Source organism: Asterias rubens (assembly GCF_902459465.1).
Source record: "Asterias rubens chromosome 8 unlocalized genomic scaffold, eAstRub1.3 super_scaffold_89, whole genome shotgun sequence".
NCBI classification, from domain to species: Eukaryota; Metazoa; Echinodermata; class Asteroidea; order Forcipulatida; family Asteriidae; genus Asterias; species Asterias rubens.
This window is the reverse complement of record NW_022985693.1, coordinates 474901-500477: the sequence shown is the minus strand read 5'-3', so window position 1 is coordinate 500477 and position 25577 is coordinate 474901. Positions and strand designations below refer to the sequence as shown.

Below are 25577 nucleotides of genomic sequence, written 5' to 3'. Positions count from 1 at the left end.
ATACTTGATGTATCTCTCTTTATGTTGTGATGTCACATCTTCATGGTCCCTGTTGACAGGATGGCAGAAAAGTCACGATAACCTGTATGTAAGTAGTAGTTGAGTGACAGGTTGCCTTTAGCTGACGCCATCTCGGGAACCTCTGATGGCAGCCTTCCACGCCCCGTCCAGCATCAGCATCTTAAGCTCAGTTGTTTCTGGTTGTGTGGTGCGTCCTTCTTCAGCTGATCTACGAATGTTAGTCTCCCCCTACCCTTGCTCCTGTTTCCATCGATGGGTTCCAAGAGAACTAGGGGCTCACAGCTAGCTCTAGATGGCGGACACAGTGGCCAGCCAGCCTCATTCTCAGTTTCCTGATCTTGACAGATACTCTTGGTTGGGCATCAAAGAGCTGGATGTTGGGCATAGATGGTCTTCCAAGTTTACATCAAGGGCCATTGGTAGCATTCTTGTATAGACGCCATCTAGCGCTCTTTCTTGAGCTGCATCAAGATCAGCACAATTTGCACCACCAGACTGAAGAGAAAGAATGACTACTAGGGGAGCGCCATCTGAAAGAAAGTTGTAATCACCTCAGTACAAACCATGTAGAGACTAATATAATGTAATCATCTGATGGACAACACTGGACTACTGCTTCAAAATCAAATCACAAAATTAGCTCAAAAATTGAGTTCAATCACTACTTTTCTAAGTTTCTGTCATCTCAAAGTCGCAGACTGTTAAAAAAAGATTGGCGCAACAAACTCTCTGCACAATTCTTTCAAGTTATGTTATTCCATGTGTAAAAACTGTTTTAGTTTCTTGTGAAGACAAGTATAGTTGCCATTATTACATCTGTTGTTGATCTATTAGACTGCAATGCATTTTCTCATCCACCAGGGAGACAGGAACACTTTGCTGTGTAGCCAGGCATCCATCTGTTGTCATCTAGGCCCTTGGATATCGGCAGTTAGATGTCATCAGCACATACGCAGACGCCATTGAAGTCGTCATAGCCCTGTATTGGACTCCATATCTCATGGGCAGATGGTTCCACAGTTCACCATTGCAGAATAAAAGACAAAAACAGATACATTCAGAAAATGCACTTCCAAACAGAGTTATTCCATTTAGTTGGGGAATATTTCAAGTGCACAATAAGTGGGTTGGTGAGTTTTACGATCATAATTTGTGAGGGTTTCTTTCTCTGAATTTGTAGAGAGTCAAATATTTCTCATCAACTCATTTGTTTGCATTTAACAAACCATCAACAACTTGTGAATTTTTCATTAAACTTTAATAAACACATTCCAGAGGAAAGAAAGGAATGTTCATGTTTTGTCAAGGATTTACTGCATGGTTTTATTGAGCTAGTTTTGTTCAGGCTTTCAAAAAAAGCCACATGAACTTTTCAAAAGCACTTTTTATGACCGAAATTACTAAAACTGTATTTTATTTTCTTAAGTCATCTTACCTGGAAACATGCATCCTCAGAGCATAAGACACCCTCGTCCTCCTTCCATGATCCTTGGTAGCCATTATCCTTGTGACATCACCTGTATATGGAGAATCATTCAACAACTACATCACTAAGTAAGTTCAAAAGTTGAATTCAGTCGCTGCTTTTCAACAACAAGTTTGAACTATTTCTGTCATCTCAAGGACATCGATTGTTGTAAAAAGATTGACGCAACAAACTTTCTGCACAATCCTTTAAAGTTATGTTATTACATGTGTAAAATCTGAATTAGTTTCATGTCAAAACAAATATAGTTGCCATTATTACATCTGTTGTTGATCCATCAGACTGCAATGCATTCTCTCATCCACCAGGGAGACAGGAACACTCCTCTATGAAGCCAGGCAACCAGCGGTTGTCTTCTTGGTCATCGGCGGATGGAGGCACCAGCATGAACGCAGACACCATTGATGTGCAGTTTTCATTGGACTCCGTACTTCACAGGCAGTTGGTTTCGCATTTCACCATTGCAGTAAATAAAAGACAAAAAATAGATACATTCAGACAGTAATAACTTATACTGTATTTTACTTTCTTAAGTCGTCTTACCTGGAAACTTGCATCCTCAGACCATAAGACATCCTCGTCCTCCTTCCATGATCCTTGGTAGCCATTATCCTTGTGACATCACCTGTATATGGAGAATCATTCAATAACTGCATTCAAACCACAAAATCAGCTCAATCATTGAGTTAATGTAACATGAAATCACCTGACAGATAAAATGTGTCTGTTCATTCCCAAGAGGAATTTCTGTTTCAGTCAAATTAACTCAGATGTAATGCCCTTTGGATTGAATGATCAGAGTTTCAAAATGAAATGAACAATTTATGTACAACAATTTATTGACTATGTATTTAAAAATATGACATCATCCACAATTTTTTATTTCTACAAAAGGGCATCATACATAATGGCAGTTTACGCCATTAGTGTATGAAGTCAGACACACTTTTTCCCCCCAAAGAAAGCATTTTACTATCAATTTTAAAAATAGAGGATTGCAATTCAAGTTGAACTTTGCGGGAGCCCCTCTTTAATTAACAAAAATCAACAACATTTTATCAATTCAGGAAAATTCTTAACAAATTACGGTCCTGCATGAACTTTCAAACTACTAACATCCTGAAAATAAACTTACCTTCAGGCTCTATTCCTGAACTTTAAAATGTGTAAGTGTTGTTTTCCTCACAGCATACCTCCGATGATGTCTTCATGGCTCTGGAATCCGCATGTTTCCATGGACTCCGTAAAACGTATTCCAATGACAGTTGGTTCCGCATTTCACCATTGCAGTAAATAAAAGACAGAAAATACATACATTCAGAAAATGCACCTCCAAACAGAATTATTCCATTTAGTTTGGGAATATTTCAGGTGCATATAAATGGTGTGAGTGGTTGTTACATGACAAGTGACTGATAACGGATGGTGTGGAGTTATAGATGGGGTACGTTCTCGCTGTCGTATAACGAACCCCTGATTGTTAAGATGTAACATGCAAGCATGGAAATGAGCTTAGTAGATTTTAAAGTGATGGTGTAGATGGAGTGAGCTTGTTAATCATGCAGTTTGGTGCAGGTTTGATATTAGAGTGAATAAATGGTGATAATAATATACCTTTAAGGTGGACGTAATCCCTCTGTGCCGTAATACCACGGGATTACAGTGGTTGCAGGGTCTGTCATGAGAGAGCATGTAGATGAGAAGGACTCCATCCCAGGTTCTCAATCTCAGTCACTGCATGTTGGGAAACAAAGATAACTATTCTCTAAGTTGTGAAACATGTTTGACAACAATCACAGTAAATGAAGGTAGCTCTATAGTGGTAAGAGAGTTAGGGCTCATTCTGTTAAGCAAAACTTTTCTGCTTAGCGGCTTTGTGATGGGCACTGACTGGAGAAACAATTGGTTAGACTTGCGAACTAAGCTTTTATAGCTAATCCTCCCGGAAATCTTTAACACAGAAAAAGTTCCTTTTTGTAACATCAAATTCTGTAAAGCAATTTGGCTCAGCAGCTTTTTGTCATAATTATTGGACCCTGAGACCGAGAGAGGCGAGATGGGTTGGATTGGAGCACTGTTGGATTTGGAAAACTTTACCAAAGATTTGTTTTTTCTTTACAACTATTGAAATTATCAATAGCATTGGGTGAATTTCGCTGCCTGGGTACAATTATTGCCAAGTTCCACTTTTCATTTCAAGAGTCATGAGAAGACTTGGAAATCGCATGTAGCCTAGTTTTGAGCATAGTGTGGCTACGCTGTTGAATCCATTGGGGAAGAAAATGACCAATATATACTGTATTTTACTTTCTTAAATCATCTTACCTGGAAACTTGCATCCTCAAACCATAAGACACCCCCTCAAAGGTCTCAAGATGCCCTCGGGTAGCCAGTTCTTGCGACATCACCTGTATATGGAGAATCATTCTATAAATGCATCACTAAGTTAGGCCAAGTTAGTTCCAAAATTCTTCCTCCATGGTTGAATGGACTTCCAACCAGTGACGTCACGCAATTCAATACGTCACAAGGCGCCTGCGCACCTAGGCCCAGGCCTTTTCAAGATGGCGACTAAATCCTTAAATCTGGAAAAGTAAGCACATTTTTTCTTTATAATTTATAGATGTTTGTATCAGTTTATATTGCATGAAAACATAACAAACTCTGACATTCTGTATTCAAGCTGTAATTGTGACAGGTTTTATCCGTAAAAGTTAGCTACAAAAGTAAAAACTTTCCATTTCTGAAACATTCTCTGCAAGCATGGCTGTCTGGCACGAAAGTAGACATGCGCCCGCTATCGGTGTGTTGAGGATCATTCCCGTGTCGATAAAAATAAAATAAGTTGAATCCCTTCATTCAGAGAGTAGAAGTCATTTTGGATAACTTTCCGTATGGTGCCACCACTTTTTCACCTATTTTAACAAAAAGGAATTTCTCATAAATTAGATTATTCTTACTATTTATTTATTTAAAAGTGGTGCAAACTTTCCCCAAGTGAATTTTGAGTGTGAATTTTCTCGATCGATGATTGTCGTTGTTGAGGCGCTCACACTTGATCTCATAATTACTAGTCGGGTTCCTTCAATTTTAGCAATTGATTGCATCATTATTGATAAGTGGTTATAGGGTCTGTGTGCTTTTTTTAACACAAAACACATTACATTGTGAGTCCACTTTGAAGATAATGATAGTAGAAATGATAGTAAAAATAATTTTCGTCTCACTGAGCAGAAAATTATTTTGTGACTTGTTTTTACTCATTTTAAAAAAATACAGCACCTCAGCAATTAATGTTTTAAGGGAAGCTTTCTACTATTGTTATTGTCAGGATATTTTGTTATTTTACTGACTAGCGTTGCCTAATACTCGAACATGTGTGTCTATTTTAGTCTACACTGTTCTTCTTGCAACAAAAGGAAATAAACATTTCAGTTTAGTTTCATGGTGTTCTTATTTACAATTCTGTGCACAATATTATTAACATCATTTCAAACATTTGTAGCAACAGTGTGTATACGGGTGGGTTTACGGCGGCGTCTTTTCGGAGCAATTAATGCGACTGCCTTGAGCAAAGCGGGGGGGGGGGGGGGGGGGGTCAGATATTTCTCTTTCTTTACGTTTTATTTAAAAAGTGCTGTTATGTTTTTTTATAGTTTTTTGGTCTGAGGGAGGGGGGGCGGTGACCCCTTTTCCTTCACAAAAAAATTTCAGGCTCTGAAGGAAAGAGCCACTGGCATCCCTGATAATAATAATAATAATAATAAATAATAATAAGACTTGTAATGTGCACGTATCCACCCTGCTGGGTGTTCAAGGCGCAAGCTAGTTCTATTAAAAAACTCTTCCATCGAAATCACACAATCAGCTCTTTGTCTTTAGGTGTAGTACAATGAATGCTTTTGTCTTTATTCAAAACTCTGAAACTACGGATTAAACAAAATATAACTTACGATTTCTACATCATGGTGTGAATGCTTTTGTCTTTATTCAAAACTGTGAAACTACGGATTTAACAAAATATAACTTACGATTTCTACATCATGGTGTATCTTATACTGTACAGCGGCAACACTGGCTCTCAAGAACTTCTCACAATTAGATGATTACAACTCGGTAATGCCTTCAACATACAGACCGTTACAAAAGTAATGTCTTCAAAAATGTCGCTGCCCAAAATTATGTCTGCTGTAGCTGTATGCTACACCCAATGACAACATTCTAGAGGCATGATCAATTGAAAACCATCTGCCCACTTTCCCCTCTCACTCTTACTATATACTCCAACTTGATTCACTAGTGCACAACTGTTGTCAATGCCAGACCCTAGCAACTATTGTGAATTTGAAACTTCCCTTTATAAAGTGATTTCTTTCTCAAGCATGACAACCCAACAATAAAATTTGCTGACTAAGCATAGGCCTACATTGAAATCTAAAAGTAAAAGCAATTCAAACCTAAAAGTAAAAAAAAACCTGCATGCTGCATACCTTGTGGTTTTCTTAGAAACTTATAATGGGTGATTATTAGTTTCAAAGAACCACTGAGTTACTGGGCTACACAATGGACTACTTAACTACTGAGCTTACCCAAAAAGTTTTGCAGACTCTTCTATTATACAAAGAGGGGGGTTTAGATAATATTCTGACAATTATCTTCAAACCCTGTAAGTTTAATGTAAATGGGGACATTTCAAAAAAGTACCTGAATTCTTTAAAGGAACCCGAAAAAAACCTACAGATTTTTATTTCAATGTTGCTGGGGCCAAGAGTGGATTGGACTGATTTATGAGGCTACCTAGTGGTGTAAGAGGTGTATAGTAATTATACACTTCTTTTTTTTTTGGGGGGGGGGGGTATTTTGGGGGTTGGGGAATTATAACAAAAGCACTGGAAAAACACACAATTTTGTGAAATGTCCGTTTTTGGCAACCACTTTTTCAATCATTAAAATGTTGTCTTATTTGATCAAATGAGATGTTTCTCAAGTCCAAAAATGGGAGCTGGGTATAACAAAAATTATTATTGTTGTTATTACTGGTTTATTGTAAAAAAAAACATCTGCTTGTCGCAGTCCAGAGACTGAATTAAAATACAGATTTACATTTTTCTATCAAATTTTAAAAAGCACTGGAGAATATTTATACACAAGAAAAACTGAAAAATTAAAAGCAAAAGGGAAAATGTGTCTTACTTTTGTTTTATGGTTACTCAAAGGCAAAGCATACCTTTGGCTTTTTGAAGTTTCTACTGATTTAGTCTCTAGACATGCTAGATGTAGATAAAAACTTGCAAAAAAAAAAAAATCTTTTGAAATTTCATTTGAAAAAGTAGTCATGGTTTTGAATGAACTATGTCCACACAGGAAGAATAATCCCTAAACAAGATTTTTACATTTTACAGCTTGCAAACTGTTATCTTTTTTACATCTAACATTGCTTTTGGCTTCAAACCAAAGGTTTTTATTGCCATTGATTTTAAGAGTGATCACCAAACATATCATAAAAAAAATAATCTGAGAGTGGGGTGAGGATTGGGGGATGGTTGCAAGACCTTGCTTGCATTTGGGATGTCTGTTTTGGGAAGGGGAGGGGCTCAAACTTAGAAGGCAAGGGTGTCCTTCTACAGTTGAAAATAATTAATGTGTACTGGACCGGTGTAATCATGACTTTGTATTTACACAGTTCATTTTCTGTGACTGTTCTATCCAGAAACTAATATATTTCTCTAATTATCTAAGCTCTTGAGGGTGTGCCAACATTTCCTACTTTATCCCTACGAGCGAAGGGCCAATACTTACTTCCAAACCATTTAAGATATATTTTGAAAAATGTGTAAAAAAAGGCTCTGCGAATTTGACTCCCCCAGTCAACACTATGGAGAAGTAACTAATTATTGATTGTGTGGTGTGATTTATTGGTCCTTCGGCTCAGTGTACTGTTTGAATTTAACCTTGGCACTTTACTCTTTTTACAGTAAATACAAGTGTGGAATTGTCCATTTACTACAAAATTACTTTATTTCTATTTGTGCTCAGATCTGAGAACCTCATCGTCTTCAATTCTTGCTTGTAAAAGAAATATCAGACGATCATTGCGGGAAAGGACGATCTCAAGGAATGGACTGCTACAAATGTAATAGAAACTCACATAAATTGACTGGCAAGAGACACAAGGTCTGCACTCTTTGATTCCTACAGGGATGGACTGACTGGTAGATGCACTCTAAGTCTAAGTTATCAGGATAACCCACTCTAAGGTAGGTCTATCTACAAAACCCTTCACCATTAAAACAATTACTTAAAGAGGATGTTACTATGTTGGTATTTGCTCCCACATTTCAGTTGTAGCATGGGCTAGGGTACTTGTTAGAGTTAGGGTTAGGGTTGACCAGGGGCGAGTGACTGCGAGGAAACTGGTTTCCCCAATTTGCACGCAACAGATATGTACTCGCAGACTTGGTTCCAAGGCTTTGATCGTTGCTTTTAGTCGCCCTGACAGCCACTGGCTGAAACAGCAGCCTCTTCTAATAAACTTCCATCATTTAGCCAACGATTGCGAGTTAAGGCGCGTGATAGCTAATAATGTGGGGGCATTTATCGTGGCTGATGCAGAGGAATAATAGCGATCTCAGACTTGAAATCAAGTCTAATGACACATGTATACATCAACACACGCACGTCGTCACGACCTTTTTATCACAGTAAGGACATGTACAATGATAATTGAAGTTCATGCATGTTTTATGTATTTTTATAGTTGGCGATTTGTTAATAGCAAAATGACGGCAGTCGTAATGGTTTTTCTTTGGTCTGATCATAGCGTGCAGTTCGGCCCAGATCCTGATGCCTTCTCCAATGGAAGGGTCCGGTGATTTTGAGGAAAATTGTTGACTTTTCCACCGGGCTAGCGGTTTTTTTTTGTAATCGGAGGGCGGAAGATATTTTCGCTGGTCCGGGGCCATGCAGGCCAACATTAATTTTGACCCCTGAACCCAAAGAATCACATGTAATTGACAATAGTCCTAATTTGTGTATCTGTTTTATTCAGTGAACCTGATGATCAACTTGGAGAAAGCAACTTCACCGCTAATTGATGTCAAACAACTGTAAGCTCTGTATGATGTCATCAGGGACTTTCCTGATGTGACATCATTCTTCAATATCAATCTGAGCAGGTCAGTTCACAATCTAATGTGTGGTTTGTTTATCAATGCAGATATAATAGTGAAAATCAAATTGGCAAAGGTCGGACAAATCTATTGTTGAAGTGGACAGACATTCTCAAACAAGTGATTCCCATTTCATGTGATATTTATACAAATTAAGAACTTTAGATTACCCTAGCACATCTTTTGTTTAATAAATTAAAATGAAGCTGTTAAAACTCACTTAAATCTCTCATTCATGTAATCGATAACAAAGGATGTAGGCTCCTGACGATGACTAGAGCAAGCTAGATCGAAACAATGAGACCAATCCAAAACTCACTCCGCGGCAGCACAGTTAATTATGATCCTATAAGCTAAAGTAGTAGTCCAAGTCTATTTTTTATACCATCCGCCCTGGTAATAGTTGATAGCAGGACAGTTCTTTTCAGAACAGAGAAGTCTTCCAATTATCTACTCCGCGTCAGTAGGATAAAGCAAGACAGTTCTCCAAGAACAAACTCTACCTGGCAAGTAGATACACACATGGTGTTACCGCAAACCAAATATACATTGATACCTCACCATGCAATGCCTCAAATCCTATAAAGGATGTATTTGTTATACATTGTTCCCCGATGATATTGGAACCAAGTCAGTTGATTGATTTTGGTTCATTAGAAATCACAGGGTCAAAATAAAACGATTTTAATATTCTCTCAAACCTTCAGTGCAACAGTTGTTTCCTTTGGCAACTGCTGGTAATGTATGCAACAATTATTTTTGTTGTACTATAATGACACCAATATTAAATTTCGTAGGTGAGAGACTTGAATGATTTTTGTAAACTATTTATGTGTTTGTGCAAGTTTGTCTATTAACATGTTTCTTACAGCCAGTGTTCTACCATCTGGGTAATGGGTGAGTTTCTATAAGGACTTGTTTAAGATAGAGGACAAAAATATATTGCGAACTTTTGCTCGGTTTGCTTTGAGGTAAAGAATTGAACCCCTTCAGTGAAAAGAAAATGTTGACAGGTGACTGCTAACTTAAGTTGCTGATTTTAGTAGCTTAACAGAGCATTTGCACTCTATGAGTTGCTGTTCAATAAGTTTGTTGTCTCTACAAACATCTGTGTATGTGTATCAACTTAGAACAATCTTACCTGAACTAATAATATTGAGACTCATTGGTCCAAGTTGAGGCAAGTTTGTTGGAATTGAATATTGTTAACAATTGCAATAATATAAACCATCATAGCGCATTCAATTTCTTGTGACACTCACTATCCCAGCTTTTTTCTGTTATCACCTTTTGGAGCAATCAGTTCCCATTGTAACAGGATACATGACTAATTATTAGGCAGATGGGAGTTAGTTTTGGAGTACCTTTAGTAAACAAGTTTGTAAAGGGAACGGATAGAGTTGCAGATGGATTATGGCACTTTGTACTCTCAATTAGTATCTCAACCATTATAAACGGCCATGTTTTTCTTAAGAAAATTATTGACTTATATGCTCAACAAATTAAAAGTTGAAGTCAAACTATTTTTGGGGATTGCTGTTTGACTAACCACAAAACATAAGTTGCTTTGGGAAAACACAAAATTCCTACCAGCTTAGCATCATGCTTGCACAATAATTTCAATGGATAAATCTTGAAATAAAAACTCTAGTGACAATTGGTCATGCTAACTAGTATAATTACAAAGTTTTGTTATAAGTCATGAAACTTGGGGAATGAACAGTAAAGGGTGTATCAATAATTCGTACAAAAGCAGTTTGCCAGAAGAAATATGTTGGATAAGATCTTTTTCAATAAGAGAAGACACTCTCTTCTTCACCCGTTTCTCCTACCTTACAAAAAAACATAAAGACTTGACCTCCTTGGTCATAACTTGCCTTTTAAAGCAATCGCACACCATCAGTAAGCAGTATTGTCCAAAAGCCCACACTTCGTGTATCACCGATATATATAAAATAACAAACCTGTGAAAATTTAGACTCATCGGTCATCGGAGTCGGGAGAAAATAACGAGAAAACCCACCCTTGTTTCCGCATGTGTTTAAAGTAACTCCATTATTCTTGATATCGCAAATTGCTAATTGATTTAATGTTTTCTCAAAAAGTAAAGCATTACATGGAATAATATTTCAAGTGAAGTCTTTCGTTTTTTTAAGTTATATGTAAATCGATGAACTTTAAATTTTTGTTTAGTTCAGAAAGTGTCCAATGGCTAAACTCACTTGCAACATTTCTCAGACCACACTTCAAGTTATAACTATTAATAATAATTTAATAACTTCATTTATATAGCGCCTTTTCCTAAGGTTCAAAGCGCTCAGGGAATAACAAGAAAAACATGGGAATGAAATTAAAAAACCAAGAAGTAAAAAACAAGTTGGAGGTATATACAATCCCGTTGTGTGCTTTTACTTATCCTGGCTGAATTTCAAGTTCTCCTATTTCAAATCAAAATGGTAATGGTAGTTAAAATAATGTACAATGAGTATTCTGAAACTCAGCTTTTTTCATTGGGATGTGTTTTATGATCAGACAATTTAAATAGCATTTTATTTCAATCCAAAATGTCAAGTTTTCAATAAAATAAATTAGTTGTACCCCATTGCCATTTACAATTGTAACTACTCATTATCACTAATTAAAGTCGACTTTAAGAAAACGGACCCCAATTTGGTTTTTAAAATTAAAAAACAAAGCACAAGTCTCTTATACCAACATAATGAAGAGACACATAACCATCAGCCCCTTCTCTTTAAAAATGTTTTCTTAAAACAACCACAATATCTATTAAGCCAAAATAATAATAAAAATGTATTTAGTGTCAAAATCCCCTTAAAATGTTATTTAAGGGGGTGGCTATGGGCTGTTGGCACTCAGAGAGCAATATCCACTGGTATACACACAGCTTCTGTACTATCTTAAGTCCTCATTCTGGTCAAGTGGCGTGTCACCATGATTAGATGGTTAGAGTGTAGTGGGTTCGAATCCAGTAAGGCTTACCACTGAGTTCACAGTAACTCTAATAACTTGTTGGTTTATACAATTCATGAAATCATAAACATTAAACCACAATATACATTGTGTATTAATTAGAGAGATTGGCTGTTGTCAATTTCACATTGTTTTGTATCATCCCCTTGTGGGAGCTTTGCCAAGTTCCAGCATTGGGAAAATCATCCAAGAAAAAACCTCATCAACAAACAAACAAACCATGAAGTCATAAACTATAAACCACAATATACATTGTGTATTAATTTGAGAGGTTGGTTGTTGTCAACTTCACATTGTTTTGTATCGTCCCCTTGTGGGAGCTTTGCCAAGTTCCAGCATTGGGAAGATCATCCAAGAAAAAACCTCATCAACAAACAAACAAACCCACAAACCAGCACCCCAACACCACAACAAACAAACAAACATACAAACACACAAACAAACAAACAAACAAACAAACAAACTATACTTTTCTTCTCCTTGATCTGTTAGAATATTGGGCACTATTCTGCATTCAACCTTCACCTTATAATGCCCACCCTGATCTGACTTACAGTTCAAAGATAATGAAAGTGAATAGTCCAACTAATGTCTTTTTCAAATCTTAATCATGAAACGTTCTGAAAGGGTATACTTGTCACAGATAAACAAATCAAGCTTGCTTTCCAATTACTGGCCTGTACTAATATATTACCAACTCAATTCATACTTTCAAACAATTGGTTAAAAACAAATTTCTCATTCTAAATAATAATGCTGATTTTGCCTTTTGGTCTCTGTCATGCTAAGACTATGAACAAGGACTTGTTCATTTATGCTCAATACATGTAGGCTTTACAAGATTTAGCACAACTTTGCGTCAGAGTTTCTTATAGTTGTTGCCAGGCAGTAACAAACAAAACTGCTTATATATCTTTTTCCTGATTCACTTCACTTTGATTGTGTTAGCGTGATTTTGTCTCTTGTCAACTCAATATTCAGTCTAACTGTAAACAAGGAGAACGGCAGAAACTGGATGTCAAATTAAATCTCTTGGTATCTAAATGTGACAACCAGTGTTATAGCCACGATGGGCAGTGACCCCACCAGGCTACACAGAACAAAATTACACTGTGCTGCCCAGCACAGATTTCCCCTCATTTTCACTTAAGCAGTGATGGCCCCCATATTTAAACATTAAGAATTGGGTTGAATTCCTTGCCCATGGTGGACTAAATTGGATTTAGAGTCCTCAGAATTGATCTAGCTAACACCAACACTATTAACTCATGCATGATACTTCACAGAGGCAACGAAGGCTGGTCAGTGCCTTGGGCGCTATAATGCTCCAGGCCTCCAGTAGAAATTTACAATATCCTCATATGAGGAAATTGTAAATTTAACTGAAGAGATACATGCCTTGGTGCCATTGCCCTTTCAGAAACAAAGCATACAGGCCTGTTAACTTGACCAATGTTATAGCAAAGAGGACAATAAACACCATGGATGTCACATAGAGTTACCAAGAGAGTTAGTTGAAACACCCCAGTTTTTGCAGTGTAGTGATTTTTGAAAATCAAATGAAGCGTTGTGTTAAAGACATGGTTAGGCTTGGGTGGGGTTCAAAAAGAAACAAAAAAAGAAATTGTGGGAACAGAATATTATAATCGTTAAATAATACAAAACTTTGTTTTAACCTTGTCTTCATGCATTTCCTCTTTCCTGGTAAAGGAAAGAAAGGTGGGCATAAAGTATTCAACATTATTAACAATTCTTTTTTTGTGAAAAATTCACAGTATTGTGCTTTATGCAGGTTACTTTATGATTTTCTGTGGGGAACTAAAGGATTTGAATAAATACAATCCAATGATAAACCATCTCTTTAATATAATATTAATTTAATTGATAAATCTCATGGCTTGAGGCCTATATATTTGTTGAAAGAGAATGAAAGAGTGGAGAAGTCAGTTTGTTGTATTTTTCTTATAAATGAGATATTGTTATCAGAAGGCAGTTACTGGATTCAGGTTCTTGTGATGATGGTCATATGAATAATGATTCCAATCCTAACTGCACAATTTAATAGCAAAACAAAAACAACAGGTGCTTTTCATGTTTAGGGATGAGAAATGTCACATCTTTATCTGAACTAAGACTATTTATGTCAGTCTGTTGAGAAAACTAGCTGTTAGTTTTCATTAGAATTCATGCACATTGATCTACATGTACTTATTATATAGTGCTGAGGATACTGTCCTGAAAAGAGTTTCCCTCAGTCTACAACTGGTAGAGCTACCAACATACCGTTTGAAATTTGGATTTTAGTGATGACTCTCACCCCTGACACTTAAAACAAACTTCATAAATTTGTAATGACTTAGATTAAACAAGTAATAGTTTGATTTTTTATCAAGCGTAATTTATTCTTCTGAAGACTTCTCTCATGGCATTTTCAGTATGTAGGACAATTATAATTATACAGTTGTGGGGATTAACATCAAAGCATATATTTGACTTGACTGGTTCAAGTGAAACATAGTTTATTTGAATCAAATTTCTTAAGAATCTTCCATGTTGTTGTTTACCTGTGCGTGGCAGTAAACATTCATCATGAAATGAGGAAAAAAACTCTCCTCAACAGACTATCTTCAAATATAAACTAATCATGTTAGGTGATGTACAACACTTATTGCCATGGTATAAAGCAGACTTTTGTGTGGTCAACGTAATCTTTACTCACTTAATGAACAACAAAAAAAGAGATGTTAAATGTGGTTGGTATAATGATTGTCATGAAAATAACAGATCTGACTCTTGAATGCAAGATACCATGAAGCAATAATGGGGTAGTCTGTAACTGGACTTAGATTCTTGTGGTGAAGATCACCAGAATAATTAGTCCGACTCCGCACTACCATAATCTGCATCAAATAAAAGCTGTAAGAGCTGTCAGAACTGGACTTAGATTCTTGTGTAGAAGATCATGAGAATAATTAGTCCGACTCCGCACTACCATAATCTGCATCAAATAAAAGCTGTAAGAGCTGTCAGAACTGGACTTAGATTCTTGTGGTGAAGATCACAAGAATGATTAGTCCGACTCCGCACTACCATAATCTGCATCAAATAAAACCTGTAAGAGCTGTCAGAACTGGACTTAGATTCTTGTGGTGAAGATCAGGAGAATAATTAGTCCAGCTCCTGACTGCAAGATATCTACACCAAAAAGGAAATGAAGATTACAAGAAGTTGGTAACTGGACCTAAGTTCTTTTGTTGATGATCAAAAGGATGGTGGGTTCAAATCCTGACCTGTAGACGGTTAACTTGAAAAGGAGATCATTATTACTGGCAGTCAGTGTTACGGGACTTTGATTTTATTTATCTGATCCTGAAAGATAATCAACAGCAAAAGATGCTTGTGTTCCCCTTAAAAATATGAATCGTTACTGAAAATGCTCATACACACTTTAAAGGTAACTTGTTTGTTACATTATTTGTGCGATGGAAGAGTGTACAGTTGCAAATGATGACAACAATAATGAACCATTGAAATGTACGTCTGGGTTTTTTTCTGGAGAGGGGATGGGAAGGGGAAGTTCCATGAAGAAGATGGAGTCTTGAACAAGATGGAATATTTAACTAAATTATCAAGTTTAACGGTTCGCTGTACTGTACATGCCATGAGATTTTCTAGCAGTTCTGAACAATCAGGTTTGATAGCATAAATTAAATTAAAGGTACATGTAGGGTCATAGATAGGTTCATGTAAAAACTCTAAAAATGTAAGACCATAAGAAATAATTGGGAGAAGCATTGAAGTTGGTGATAATATAAAACAAGTTGGAGAATTAAATCCCTTTGAAATAGTGTTTTTTTCCCCCTTTTTTGTCTTCTTTATTTTCCCCCCAACAACACAGATAAGTTTAGGGTTGGTGTCCGTCCGAGAATGTTGTGTCTAAAATGCAACTGGTATTTAGTGTCACTTTGTTGACATTGGATGGATTAAACATTTATGTGAAAATACAGTGACAGTTTGTTGCTGTTTTCTCACCAAGTGTACACTGTATCCAGCTGAAATTTTCACATGTGGCTTTCATTCTATCTTTGTTTACAATTTGGGGTAAAAATCAGCTAAATGCTGACAAAAACCATTCTATGACCCTACCCTGAATGTAATGTAGGCCTATCTTATATTATCTTAATTTTCATAGAAAGATAAATCTAGTCTACCACGTAATTTGAAGATAATACACTGTTGTGTCCCTCAACAAATTTGAAAGTTCAATCAGAAATACTTTCTTATAATTACTTTATAAATACAAAATATGTCCTCAGTTTCCTGGGTTTCTGAAATGGGCTCTGTTACATGCTGTGTGGTTAACAATCTACATTTTCTAGCAAAGTTATAAAAGAGAGTAAAATGAAATTATTAACAGTCTCGTTACACAGTTGCAAAGTCTTATATAATTTTCAAAACAAAATAGATGGTAGATGTTTAATTGATTTCAATAATATGATTATTTGATCCCCTGTTGAAATGTAGTAGTTAACCCACAGCAAATCATTGATTACCTTATGAGTGCTATCCTGGTCACATGCTGTTTTAGGGACTTTGTAAGGGTAGCGGGTAGCAGGAGCTACTTTAGGATTTGACACTCCTGCCCACGCGATGTTACAGGTCCACTTGCCCTCAGTGGTTGTACCTGGTTGGGCCCTCTACGACCCGGGGTTAAGGGTTGTTTGCGATGCGTTAACTAAAAACTGAACATTGCAAATGTCTGGCTTCTTGGAAAAAGGAGATGTCAAAGTATTGAAATGGCAATCTGGGACTACAGCAGCCAGTGTAGAGACTTGTTGAAACAAGAAGAACGAGATTAGAGCCCAAACTGACATGTACATCAACTACCCCAAAGACACACATTGAAATGAGACAGCTAACATTGCCTTCAGAATAAGAAAGATTGTCAAATCAAGAAAAGACTTGCCATCATCGCTACTGTATGGATGACATGGGTGCAGGAGTTACAATGAAAAACACTTAACCAATGGCAGATTTATGTATCCATTGATAACAGCGGATTGATGACATCAAAATCCTTACAAGCTATATGTATCAGACCTGCCCTGACTGCAAAGCACTGACTTTACCCAGAGTGGGTACCCTGATATCATTTATCACAGGAGATCATTCAAAATGTAAGACTGCAAGTAGATTCCACTTAAGGAGCTGTCACTACAAAACATTTGGACCAATGGAGGATGTATGTATCCATTATTAACAGTAGAGTGATGGCAGCAAGATCCTTGCAAACGCTTTGCCATTCCTTCCATACCATCAATGCACAAACTAAGATGATTGGAGATCCTTCAAAATGTGACACTGCAAACATTCTAGTCAAGGAATGAAATCACATTCAACATCAACAGAACTGTTGTGAGTAACTACAGGAGACCTGTTATAAATGTAAGACTTCAATGTGCTGAACAAGGAATGGAATGAAACTGAATAACATCAATAGATCTATGACATCAGTAGACCCTTCATAGTGAGTCTGTGATGTAATGATATCATGGAATGGAGTCACATTCAAAAACATCAACAGAACTAATCAAGATTCCTACAAACGTTTTGCCAGAACTGTTATCAATAGTGAATGGAGATGAAGGAATGCTCAACATCACACCCAAGACAGCGTTGCATTCCATTCATCCATTCCAATTAAATATTGTAATATAAACTATTGCATATGACCAGGATAGCTGTTAAAATTTATGTCAAGATGTGCCCTGATTGTCTTTAATAATTCTAACATTTATAAAGTAGCTTCAAATGTTTTTAAACCTGAAAGTTTTTAAAGTTTCATTTAAGGGGAAAGTACGAGATAAATGAATTGTATTCAAAGTTCTCAAAATGAAGATTTGCTTTTAAATTGTCTACCATTATGTCAAAATCATCATATGAACTTGGTTCTGTTTGATAGAAGTCCTCTACCTATAAGACTTTAAGTTTGCCTCTGAAATGTTCCTTTTGTAAAAACAGATTGAACAAGGTCTACACGATCACATACATGTATGGGTCTTTGCATCCCATAATTTGTACAATTTCCCTTTCAATGAATATTTTATAAAACAAGGAACTTTCAGGTTCTTATTTGGGTTCACAGGTAGACTGAATATTATGTAAATTGACAATTAAGAATTAAATCATTTTTCAGATTTAGCATTTCATCACTTAAAATCAACCCGTTTCGTTTAGATTGAGAAACAAGTGACTTCCTTCACTGATGAAACTAATCATGAAATTAATTCAATTCAATCCTTCCTGATGTTCATCGTCCTATAATATGACAGAGATCAAAAAGTGCATCCTGGCCTATCATAAACAGTACATGATAATAATAATTATAACAATAATGGGTTCTTATATAGCGTTAAGGTCCATCACGATGTGACACTCATGTCACTTCAACATTATGACCCATGGTCACATGGGCCTTAAATCATTCCTTAAACTATCTCAGCTCCCTGGAGAGTATACAGCCAGTGCTGTGTATTTGTGCGCTCCAAGCTAATCAATCACATAAACCACCTCTGCCCTCACAAGTACCCATTTACTCCTACATGTAGGTGGAGAGAAGCTTATGGTTAAGTTTCTTGCTCAGTGACACAAGTGTCACTAGTGTCACAACCGGGATTGGAACCCACACTCTGGTGCTCTTGTCTGCTCAACCACGACACCCCACAATGATACTCATTAGCAATATTTATATCAATTCATTTCATTTCAAGATATCTGATCAAAACATGTCTCATGTCTTCACCTGTAGCTTTTATTTGTTTTAATATTCAACTAGTGTGTATACCAGTTTGGACTCAAGTTTTGAAGTAAAGCCATAAAGAACATAAACTTGTTTAATCCATAAGTGATGCCAAATGGTTCTGTGTACATTACATTATGGTCATAAATGTCTCAACCCTTGTCATGCAACCACAAAATGGAGGGGCATTACACTAATCATTTATTACTTACAGCTCTACACAAAATCAAACCCCAACAAATTATAAAGTGTTGGAAAAAGTAGAAAGTTCCCTTTATTCTCATCATTGATCATGTTCAATTATTCAAATCAATAGCACTAAGCAGAAATTGTTTGCCTTGATGTTTCCCCTCAAGATTTTTGATTATATCAAACAATGTTGATCATTAGAAAAATTTGATATTTTGATATCATCAATAAAGGCAATATTGTTGTCAAAAATACGTTGAGTATTTTGGATACACGACGGATGTTTTTATGGTTGCATTTTTTATAAATTGATATCATTTAAAAAGGCAATATTGTTGTCAAAAATACATTGAGTATTTTGGATACATGACGGATGTTATTTTTGCATTTTTTATAAATATCAGAGGGATTCAAACTAAGTTATGTTATGTAGACTGGACATTTTTCGATTAAAAAAACACACTATTTAAATTGTATGTTCCTGAAACACAGCACAATGAAAAAAGCTGACAGTTTCAGAATACTCATTTTACATTATTTTAACGGCATTTATCATGACCATTTTGATTTGAAATAGGGGACTTGAAATTCAACAAGGATAAGATAAAGCACACCTCCAACTTGGTTTCCCTCTTGGTTTTTTATTTCACTCTAATTGTTGTTTTTTCTTGTCACTCTCTGAGCGGTTTGCAACCTCAGGAAAAAGCACTGTTATTAATGGTGTTATTAATATTATTATTAATGAAAAATTGATCGGACAAGTGGTTTAAATTAACTTGTCCAATGCTATTTATGGAGTACAAGATTGAAATCGGTGTGTAAATTGTCATGTCATATGAAGCAGCTTACCAAAATGAGACCCTGACAATGTTTTTGTTAGTTAAAAGTAACAGGCATGCAACTATTCTCCGTTTCTGCGGAATTCCGCGTTTTAAATAAATGATCGGCGCACTTTTTTCTTTTTGCCTAGTATATGCCTGGCAACAACAATGTACAACTACAATAATGTAAAATAAGCCTAGTACATGCTAACAATGCACCTTGGAGCATAATCAACCTCAACATTTTCTAGGGTACCATTGTGGGTCTCATGTCCTGTGGTGTTTCGGCTGCCTCGCTCCGCACTAGCTTGTGCCTTCAAAAATGTCCCCTTTTTTTTCAATGGGCAGTTGCATGCCTGAAGTAAATGTCATTTGATAAGAAAGTGTTGGGAAAACACCCTCTATTTGAGGCATTCGCACGTAAATAAAAACACATGTAACATCTGGAGCAACAACTTCCCTGATAGCTTGATGGGTTCAATACAAGCCATAATGTTGTTATTACTAAACATGTAAACAGGTACAAAGTTACATGACAGTTTCTGTCTGTTTGACACATATTTTAGCTCACAATGTGCATCAAATCTCGTTTATTTGAAGTTTCAGGATTACAGTTCTCACAATGAGTTTTTATTCAGTATTTCTTCATGCGGTACAGCTTATGACTCCTGATATTTTTCTTCTGAAAAGCTTTAAAAAAATATAAAAACACCTTCTTTGCAAACTCAGCAGGACATTTCTCGGATAACTTTCATTTTTACAAAAAGGGACATATCAATCAGGTAAATTAGATATTATATTATTTTATTGCGAATGAAAAAGTGGTGGCGCCATACGGAAACTTTTCCCATTTCTCAATACAATCCTACGTGCTCCACAATACACTGAATAAGAGTCGGAGAGAACTCTCAAATTATACTATTGATTTAATGAATAAAACATTCCACTATTTATATACAAAACTTCCAATATAAATTTAGTCTTGAGCTGAGGTCAGTACGACTGGTACTAATTGCAAATCAAATTAAAACTTTCAACTGGTCAAAAACTGAGATTTCCTTCTTTTATGCAAAAGTTGCAAAAAGACTTTCTAAATTTGTACAAGTTTGCAAAGATTTGTAATTAAACTTCATGTTTTTTATTAATTATAATGAAATACTTCTAAAATAATTGAATTGAGTTTAAAGAAATTACTCACGATTGTCACCTGTCTTCCTTTTCAAGCTGGCAAAATGAGGCTAAAAGCCTACAACAGCTGATACAAATGATTAAGCTTGCAAAGCTAGCACAGCCAAATTTCAGGTTGGTTTTCCAACATATTTCTTTAAAAAACTTTGGTTTCCAAAAGACCATACAACCACACAGCAAAAACAGGTTGTGTGCATCCAGCACAAGCTCTCATCAGAAGGATTATGTTCACATCCCACTAAACTCAATTGCTCTACCCCTACCCCCCTCTTGCCATTCATTAGCTTACCCCCAGATATCACACTAGCAACAGTCTCTTTCTTATTTAAACTTACCCTTTGAATATGCAATGAAGTTACTGGACCCTAAACCTGACACCATACAAAATCTGGGCACAGTACTACACAATAGACATGGTTATGTACAATCATGGTCACTGGGTTCTGGACAATTTATAATATATACAAGGGGACTAGGTACAATATGCAAATAACAATTTGAATATTCATACTAATTCAAAATACTGTGTTTTTTTGGTGACAGAATCCCTGCTGCGATACTATACAACCATATTAGGGCAGGCAACAAGGCTTTTTTATCAATGGTGCAATTTGTTAGCTTTATAGCTACATGTACCTAATTTGTAGTTCAGCAGCTGTGGGTTATAAAATCATGGGTGAACTTTTAACTTCAGATTCAATGTGGATCATAAATAGAGAAGAATGGAAATTAAGCTTAATTGAGCACATTTACTTTCCAGGTTGTACCATCCATTCTCAATTCATATCCGACTCTCTCCTCGTACCTCAGATATTTTAGAATATTACAACCACAATTAACTGCCTCAACTGGGTCAATGATCAGAGTAATTTAATAGTCAGTATTGTATATTAATTTTTTTGTTTGCTTGAGTTGATTTTATAAATTAAGGTTTTCCATTGTAAATGTGTCAAATCATTATGGATTTGAATCGGTTAAGGCAGGGTACAGGATTCAAACATTCAAATAGAACAAAGATGTCAAATGTCACTCAAATCTCACCTGTTTACGAGAGTTTTACTGTAAAGGCGCCATGAGCAATAACTGTTGGATAAGTGCCATATAAATGTTACATACTGAGGTTGACAACAATTTTGTCAAAAACAAATCATTTTGATCTAAAGAAAGAAGTGAAACTCTGTTTTCACAAACTACATTGTAAAGCTAACTATTAATTTGCAAAAAGTAGATTCATAACTAATCAAAACAACAGCAGTAATTGAAACTTCCTCACAGAAATTTGTCAAGCTCATACTTACAAATTTTGTTTCTCAAACTGGACAAGCTAATCTTGAAAGAGTACATCATGCACTTTAAACCTGTACCCTGCCTTTCAAAATATCATTTTGAAATCTAATATGTTGATCTAATTTTTGTTTGCAGTTTAGCGTGTGATGCCAGGAGATGAATTAGATGTGGATGGAACAATTCTTGCTCATTGATGATTGTCTGCAACTGCCTCTTCTAGTCAACACTAAAGCTTCAAGGCAATGGGGTCTAGTCCATGTACTAGAATGGTATCAAATAGCAAATCCATGTCAATCATGAGTTACTCACCAGTCCAACTTGTGAATAACAATTCTCTCTCCATTAAAAACCAGTAGTTGAAGACTGTTTGAGATATATGAGTTATTCACCACTCAAACATGGAAACAACAAGGCTTGGAATCAAGGCTCATGGATTATTTCCATCCTATATCATGTGATGTCAACACTTTGAAATCAATGAATATTTGAAGGCACAACTCTTAGCATCTCCCATATACTTCATTAGATTCTCATTGACATGGATTTGCTTGACATTGGTTTCAATTGAACAAATAAAATATCACATAAATAAATACAAAAATCAAATTCATGCCAGGCACATGGTAGGAAAGGCCTTTTGTTTAACCCAGATACACTGTAAGTAACGTGAAGTCAAAAGGTGATCATCTTTCTTGGAACGTTAACTGAAAGTTTGACGTTATCATCTTACAAAAAAAGTGGAATGAAGCAGCCTCTAGTGACAAATGCTACAATTTTGTGATTTCTGTTCTGGCCAAACAGAAATTACATACAAATGGTTATCTAAGCAGGTAAAAGGGGATCTTAGCAATAAGTTCTCTTCGGTTTGGGTTAAATGTGAACAAGAACCTTTTTGGGATAACTTTTCTCCATGTGCCTGGTGTTTAAGCCGAAGCGCAGCATCCTTTAAAACAAACAGACATTATACCCTCTATTAAAGCAGTAGTTGATAAGAATGTCTTGAAGAAACACACAGTAGTGTGAAGATCTGCATGTTTGAACTTTGAGGGTAGTAATAACCCTTTAATACTATCAAACCAGAATGAAAGATGGAAAGTATCATTACTGTCTTATTATTCCAGTCAAATGTTTGGAATGAACTTGTCCTCTTATCAAAGCAGGTGCGTTTAGTGATGAAATACACCTCAAAAACACTTTCTCTATACAAGCTGAATGCAGATTGTCTGACAGAGTCAGTTCTCTCATTCGGTTCTCAATTATTGGCATCGTGTACCCCACCCCCCCCCCCCCCAAGTGTAACTTCATTTTGTTTTTTAAAAAGTCAGGAATTGAGTATGGATGCTGCGCTTTGGCTTGTTGTAAATTGTGTTACAAATTATGTTGATGCTTTAATTATCATTAAGTGAATATTAGTTTACCTGATTGTGTATTGCTTAGAACTGGATAGAATTGTATGTTGAAATATTCTTATTTAACAAAGATATGTACACTGGCACATCGTATTTAGTTTGTATGTTCTAATTCTATATTTTCTGGTGGATTTTTGAGTATGTTCAGATACAGTCTGGTATAACAACAATTCAATATTACAGAAGTGAAGAAATCCAAAGTACTGAGTATAAACTGCTAGATAGCAAAGCATTGTGCATAAAACCAACAGTGTATGTAACAGTTGTTTAAAAGCAGAGTACATCAGTTTGTGGATGCATCTGATGCAAAGCATTGCATTGCATCACTGTATTACAAGACTGGACCACTCCGAGTCAGAACCAAACCTTAAGCACTGATATGTGCTGAGCAAATTGCTTACGAGCAGTTATCAAAAAGCACTGATATGTGCTTAGCTAAATGCTTACGGGCAGCTATCACAAAGCACTGATATGTGCTTAGCTAATTGCTTACAGGCAGCTATCACAAAGCACTGATATGTGCTTAGCTAATTGCTTACGGGCAGCTGTCACAAAGCACTGATATGTGCTTAGCTAATTGCTTACGGGCAGCTATCACAAAGCACTGATATGTGCTTAGCTAATTGCTGACGATCAGCTACCTTAAAAAGCACTGATATTGATCACTCTAATCTCAAGAGTGAAGGAATTATTCTCAAGAAGTATCAAATTGAAATGTTAAGATTCGACACAACTCTGATTTCTGTGATTTAACAAAAATACTGCAAACCTGCATTCACTGCAATTAAACTCATTGCCAATCTAATACTCCCTCCTCCTTCTGTCGTGTATCAAGCATTGAGCTGACAACTTTAACCTTTGATAGGTGACTTCTATAAAAACACGGTACACACACTTTCCACTGGTCATTTGTAGAAAACACTTTGTAAGAGGAAAAAACCTTTACATGTCAATGTAATGATTTGTAATACATACGGACAGCATCTTTGAAACATAATTGATGCAGATCTTGAAATAATTAACTCGCTTTTTAATTTTAAAATCATTAAGGAACCAATGATGGTGTGTGTACCTAATAGGGAATAATATGATGTGCCAGTGTACAAAGTGTTTATGAAAGAATAAAAGAAACTCTGTTGTGTTTATTTTGTATTTTATTATGTGTTGGGATGGGAAGCATCTGCTTTCTATTTCAATCTTGTTGCAGCACTGACCTTTATCACGCAAACGCCATCTTGTTTTTACTATTTGTTTTCTTCATTCGTCTAAACAAACCAACGCTAGAAATCAATCAGCCATTTATACTATTGTTGGTTGATCTGTCATGAAGGAACGTTAAGTGATAGCTTTGAAATATTGCTTGTCATGTTACAGCGATCTATCAAAACTTACATCCGTGGCCAATCAAAATTATTAGCCCGTTCTAATGACAAATGTGATGGGCAGAGCAGCATTGCCAATGGCATGTTCAGACTGCTCTTGCTGTTGATAAAGTCAACCTTTTTGAGGCCAAGTTGATGTTTCAAATACAAGGCACAATTAAACAGTGTAATCTGTTTGTACACAGATGATGAAACATTGCCACCTCAGATCACCTGAGCATTGAACAGAAAGTTCATTCTCATATCAGCAAAAATAATAAGGGTATTTTCGTAAGGGCAAAGCAACGTCAATAAAGACAGTTATTTTTTAAACAGAAGGCATCATTAAAACGTTTAATCTGTGCACAGATAATGAAACGATGCCAAATCAAGTCATCCGAGCAATGACCTGACAGTTTAACATCTAATGAATCAACGAGGCATCACCGGTGTCCTTCCACTGGACACAGCATTTTGTCTGAATTGTTGTGTAAACTGATTCCATCGGAACAACACATACTAAAAAGAGAGATCTTTACCAAATATTGATCTGACAAGTATCCTTACTTATCACCAATGACACCTGTTTGTACACAGATGGTGAAATTGCACAAATGCAAAGTCTTAGTGTCACTAGTATGCAATAACTAACTTTTTACAAAAACAAGTTGCTTTGCCCAACAAGATGGCGTGATGATAAGAAAGGTCTGAAACACTTCTGGTATTGTTGATTGTGAATGTAAGGGAAGGTACAAATTACGACCAAAAAGGTCACAAAGTTCAATAACCTTAGTTAAAGGAAACATTTTCTGCTAAAACTACAAAGAGTTGTTGGACGACACCTTTTTGTAACACA

At 36.1% G+C, this 25577-nt stretch overlaps 1 long non-coding RNA gene across 1 annotated transcript; it reads left to right on the top strand.

Moving 5' to 3' along the window:
* The first annotated feature begins 4079 nt into the window (after nt 1-4079).
* Nucleotides 4080-22642, top strand: LOC117305578. Its single transcript, XR_004520704.1, has 4 exons — nt 4080-4100; nt 7544-7764; nt 8556-8682; nt 22087-22642. It is a non-coding gene; the product is annotated as an uncharacterized LOC117305578 (long non-coding RNA).
* The last annotated feature ends 2935 nt before the right edge of the window (nt 22643-25577 follow it).